The sequence below is a fragment of the Protopterus annectens genome, chromosome 16.part0 (genome assembly GCF_019279795.1).
Source record: "Protopterus annectens isolate FY-2018-M chromosome 16.part0, PAN1.0, whole genome shotgun sequence".
NCBI classification, from domain to species: domain Eukaryota; kingdom Metazoa; phylum Chordata; order Ceratodontiformes; family Protopteridae; genus Protopterus; species Protopterus annectens.
Window position 1 is genome coordinate 200,216,400 of NC_056750.1, and position 6,077 is coordinate 200,222,476.

Below are 6,077 nucleotides of genomic sequence, written 5' to 3' on the forward strand. Positions count from 1 at the left end.
TTAATAACCTTATTAGACTATGATTATTGACTTTCAGCAACTTTTAACAAAAAGAATAAAGTTTGAACTTAGCCAGAGCTAGCTCTTGACGACTCAAATTGCTCCAGTGGCAAACGAGATCTTGGGAATGCCCTATGGCATCATGGGATAGGGAGAGAGCCAAGAGCTAGCTGTAGACCTCGAGCTTTAGAAAATGGCAGAGTCGGAACAGAGGATCGGTTCCAAGCCCATCAGTCAAGAATAACGGCGAGATAGGACAAATGCACATTTCATTTTTTTCAGGTTCTTAAATTACCTGCAGCACTCTAGTTGCAACTATAGTTGTTTAATTTGCACTGCTGACTCCTTTAATGAATTTATGTGCGTTAACAAAGACTGCAGTCTGTATGCAGTCAGAAATGGCAAATTGCGCAAAGCATGTTTCATTCTTTAAGGTTTTCCACAAAATGGAAATATTTCAGAAATATCAATTTCTCTGTTGAAAACTAAAGCCCCCACCTTAATAATCCAGAGTTTGGGCTACCTACCGCCTCTCAACCTCAATGCAAGAAATCAGGATAAAGCCCAACAAAATGGGGGAGGGGGGGGGGTCAAAGGCCCAAAATAGGGGCATATTTTAAACATTGCTCTTATAAACTTAGAGTCAGGGTTTGTTTTAACATACATTTTCTGAAGGCCTGGAAGTCTGAAACTCAAATGTATGTCATTATTTAGTTACTTCAATCCTTAGATCATCTCAGTCATTTGCCAGAAAAAAAACCCCACAAAATTTATGAGGAGCAGGCCAAAACATGAGCCAGAAAATCTGGACAGTTGAGAGGCAATACATGTAACTCCATATGAACTGCAGGAGTCGTCAATTCTGGGCACGTTACGGAAGTTGCGAAGAGCACTTCTGCCTAACATCAAAGATTAAAACAATACTAATTTCATTAACCAAGTAATTTTTTAAATTTATGTATGGGGTCCATTCCCCGTCATGGTATTAGAAACCCATAGGACTTGGGGAATTAAACTAGAAAATAGCCCATCCCGTATGTAACCATCGTCTTTGTAACTCAAATGTATGTAGATTGTAAGCTTACACAACCTAAGCACCACTTCCTAATTAAGCCGAGCTGCTTAGATGCACGTACATATTTCTTCCTTTCCTAAGTGCTGGACAAAGACTAGCCAGACATTTAGAGAAAGGAAACATTTGGTAAAACTTTTTCTTCTAAAAGAGAAATAGCTATTGGTAGATTATAGCCCATTACGGGTCACTTGAGGTACAACTTGAATAAAGAAAGGAAACACATTTACCATAAGTAGTCGTGGCCGAGTGGTTAAGGCGATGGACTAGAAATCCATTGGGGTCTCCCCGCGCAGGTTCGAATCCTGCCGACTACGGTTGTTTTTATGATTATCCATTAATTGTTATTTAAAAGTCCTAAAAAATGCTTTCTTTATGATTATTCTTCCAATTATATTGCTGCACCACATGAGAGTAATCTTTTTTGTGTTGTCGTCGTTCTTTAAGCTTGACCAACGCAGTGGTGGCACCTAGGTCCATATCCCTAGCTCTGAACAGCTTCGAAATCACAAGTTGGGGGTTCAAAAAATCACGTCAAGTGAAAACAAAGACTGAAAATACTAAATACTGTATATAATACTATGTAAATGTAAAATAAATCAGTATAGTTATTCATAAAATCACGTGAAGGAGTAAATCAAGCCAGAAATGGTTAGGTACAGTCGAAAGATGCATGCCTCTCAATCTCAACTGTCCAGATTTTCGCAGGATGTAGATTTTTGCCTCATATTTTTGGTCAGTTCCTCAAAAAAAGTAGTAGTTTTCTGGCAAAAATCATTGAGGACTGAAGTCACCAAATAAAGGCACATATGAGTTTCACGGTTGATATTACTCAGAAAATGCATGCTAACATAAAACCTACTACTCTAGTTTATAACAATATTTAAAATCCGTCCCTATTTTCGGACGTTTGCCCCCACATTATTTTAAACTTTATCCAGATTTCTTTTGCAATGCTGATGAGATTTATGAGCCTTAACACAAAACGAAACATGATCACACAGGTGATCTTAACGCGGATCATCTGCTGCATTAAGGTAGACGTAAAGTCTTTATTGCACTGAATAACGTGTTTGTGTTTTTCATATCATATCTTCTCCAACTTTACTTATTTGTTTATTATTCATACTATATCTTCTCTAGCTTTACTTACTTGATGCATTTTGACCGAGGTAGACCAATGCGTCACAGAGACTTTTTCAAATCAGCGCGAGCAAAGAATTAAGCAAAAGGTGAATGGGCTGTGGGTTTCCCGCTCTATTATGGAGCGCATTCAGACCTTGAAACCTAGGGTTACCACCTGGCCCACTTTGTGAGGATCAGTCCCTCTTTGGACAGATGTGTCTTGCAAAATAATTGTAAAAATGGCAAATGTCCTGAGAGTTTAGGACAACATGATTTCCTATATTTTATGTAATATTTGCATAAAACCGTTATCCTGTATCTGAAACACCTAAATGTTATAAGAAACAGAATAAGCAACTAAAATACTACAATAACCTTTTATTTAGGCAAAAAAAAATGAAGCTCTGCCCTTAGTACTGGCCATAGGCATGTTTCGCCTTCAAAATCTGACGTTTGTACCAAAAAATGTCCCACTTTGGGCATTTGAAAAGGTGGCAGCCCTCCTTGAAACCAACCTTATACAGTTACCTGTAAGGTGCAGCTCATTCGTGGTTAATGAAGAGTAATTTAACAGCAAGTGTTTGGAAAATCCCCCCATAAAAAGCGGATGTTTAACAACTTTAATATGAGGTCAGCTGAGGGAAGAAGGGAAAGTAAAGAAATGTTAATTCTGTTTACAGACTGGTACCCCACTACTGCTTAATTGGAAAGGATGTTTTGGCTAATGCGGGTTTCCTGAAGCCTACTTCTCAACTCTCGTGATTTTTGTCTCAAATTGTGATCCTGTTCCTCTTACCCCGCCCCCAAAAAAAAAAAAAAACTGTTGGCTTTGAAGAAACGTGTTGAATTACACTTAAGTTCTAAACTTTTACTTGAAATGAATTTATAATAAAGAGTAATGAACTTTTTTTTTTACTTTAAATCACATTAATTGATATTTTCTTATTCTGTGCATGGCTCAAGTTCCTAATACTTGTATTTAAAACCGTCCCACTGCCTGACGGTACGTGCCTCAGAAGTAGAGCCTAGAGAGAAACTAGAACCAGCATCGGAATGACATGCGCAGTCGTCTCGGTAAAAGCATAGGAAGTGATTTGGCGTCTCCTACACTGAAAGCTGTATACGCTGTGAATTCAGTCAGTTTGCTAAGAGTGGACTTGAGTGTATCTTCCAGTGTGTGGTGTTAATTGTCTGCGTTGTGCTGTATATTTCAGTGACAGCACCGGATTTCGCAAAAAGAATTCTATTATTTCTTACAGAAAAAGTCAGTAGTAGTACGTAATACCGTATGAATTACAAGTATATTACAGCTAAGTTCATTTTCAGCAAGGCTCCATAGCTCAGGGGTTAGAGCACTGGTCTTGTAAACCAGGGGTCGCGAGTTCAAATCTCGCTGGGGCCTTCCAAATGAACTTTTTTTTTTTTATTATTATATTATAAATAATGTTGTTTTGGAAAATTGATACATAAATAGCATATTTTCTTTTTACTGAGTTCGCAGTGCAAGCTACTGAAAGCTTACCATGCAGTAATAATAAAAATGCTAATTTTTCATAATGCTCTTTTTATATATATATATATATATATATATATATATATAATTTTTTTTTTTTTGCTGAGTTTGCAAAGCAAGCAAGCCACTGAAAGTTTACTGTGCAGTAATATTAAAGATGCCATTTTTATCAGACTAATTTTATTTTCAACAGTGGTCTTTCAGCCGTGAAAACAGAACACAGCACTAAACATGAGATATTGACAGAAGAAAGCAAACATTACACAAAAAAATGTAGCAACTAAAACATCTCAATGCTCTATGGCCTATGAGACCTGAGCTTGCCTAGTCTTTCAGGCTCTTGAGTAATGGAGGGGTAGAGCCAACTGCACACAGACACAGTCACTATCCCGCTTGAGGACAGGCAGTGACAGGGGCTGACCTGGTGTGTGTGTGTGTATGTGTTTGTGAGTGGTGAATGTAGGATGCTGGGGGGAGGGGGTTCAGTCTGGAAAGTAGATTAGTGGATGGGAACTATGTAATGTACACAACTGGAGACTGTTCAGATACAAGTGTGAAAATAAAACGTACATCATGGTGCTGTGGTTGCAGTATTGAAAGCAGGTAACTTCTGTTCTACATACAACAAATTTACAGACAGTATCGTTTCAATGCTTGCCTGGGAGAGATGCTTGATGTTCATTATTACCACTGCTCCAGTAGCCATGAGGCTATATGAGTTAATAATAATAACAATCAGCCAGCTTCAAAAAGTTCTAACCCCACCCCCCACCGTCAACTGTTTCACTCAAATTGTTGATTGGCTAATCCCAAGGAGAAAAAATCTTTACCCTGCACCCCCTACTCTTGTATATAGCTGTAGATGGGATATAAAGTAGTGTGTTTGTTTCTACTTTATATTTTTTTATTCTTGTTATTGTTTGTTTTTTCAGGATTATTAGAGTGTTCTTTTGTTGTATGGAAAAGGAAGTCCTGAGGAAAGCTTCATTCCGACTGTTGATTTCCTTCCTTGGGATTAGCCAGTCAGCAGTCAGAGTGAAAGAACAGTGGGAGGTGCAGACCTTTTTGAAGCTCACTGGTTGTTTCGTAGGCAGGAAACAACCCATGTAACGTAAGAGCTACAGCTACACTGAGGAATTTGGACATCTACCTCATGGGTAAGTACAAGTTGACTGTTTCCATCAAGTCATTGTTCCTGTCCATAGTGGCAGCGCTCACATGTGTATTATACAAACTGGCAAAACAGTGCCCAGCAAGAACTGGGGTACAGCTGCTTCCATGCAATTGTTAACATGCTAATGGTAAGATAGCAGTGCGCATTCCCACATATTTGGTGGAATTTCCCAGGTTTGGGGGCGGGATTTGAAACTTACAAGGGGAAGCTTAAATTTGCCTCGGAGAAATTTCTAAAAGTACCAGGGACAGCTAAGGCCTCAGGTTTAAATTTAATTTCTCTGGAAACAGCTTTATGGTCTAACCTGACAAGTTTTGATGATATGCAAGGGATGGAGCAGAATTCTGCTATACTAGTAAGGATGAAGTCCAGGATGTTCTTCCCAAGTGACAGTATATGTCTCAGTCTATTGTTGGGTAGTTAAAGTGACCCAGGAAAATGGTATTGGATCTAATGTTGAGTAAATATGTGTTATGGCTGTCTAGGTTTCAAATTGAGAGGCATATACTATGTACCACAGCCTAAATCCAGTAGTGTGTATAAGGTTCACCAAACCACTGTTGACTTGCAGCCTTCATAGTGGTTGTGTGAAAATGAGAGTAGCAAGTGTCTAGGAGATGACATAATCAACCAATGAAGTGATGCAGTTTGCATGTCCTATTGCCCAAGGGGTCTGGTTAGGCTATCCAGATAATCTGATTGCTGGGATACTGACAAGAGTACAAAGCATCTTTATGGCACTACAAACTCAAATTAACACCAGAAAAAAAATGTCAAAACTTTGAAATAACTTAGCTATTTTGTCCCCAACAATTCCCAGACTTTTTCTGAGTTAAACAGTAACTCCCTCCATGTTGTTAATATATTTGACCTCCCCCCACCAAAGCCAACTATTAATTGAAAATGCAAAAGAACTGTGAAGAGACTGATGGATTTAACAACTGCACTGTAAAATGTATTCTACCACCATCAAAACTAGATAACTACATAAAAACAATCAATCTGGTCATTAACTATTAACAATTATACCCCCTTAACTATATATGTTAACACCAGGATCACACTACAGTGGGGAAAAGGACATATACCTTTGACTTGCCTTAAGAGTACTACTTGTCAGTAAAATGAGTTTTAGGTGAAATGAACTTTCAGTGAAATGAATCTTAGGTGATTTGGTCTCAGTGAAATGGGTG

The 6,077-nt window shown here is 38.3% G+C and overlaps 2 non-coding genes across 2 annotated transcripts; both read left to right on the forward strand.

The window, feature by feature from the left end:
* Positions 1 to 1,307: 1,307 nt before the first annotated feature.
* Positions 1,308 to 1,389, forward strand: TRNAS-AGA. Its single transcript has one exon. It is a non-coding gene; the product is annotated as a tRNA-Ser (tRNA).
* Positions 1,390 to 3,526: 2,137 nt separating this feature from the next.
* Positions 3,527 to 3,599, forward strand: TRNAT-UGU. Its single transcript has one exon. It is a non-coding gene; the product is annotated as a tRNA-Thr (tRNA).
* The last annotated feature ends 2,478 nt before the right edge of the window (positions 3,600 to 6,077 follow it).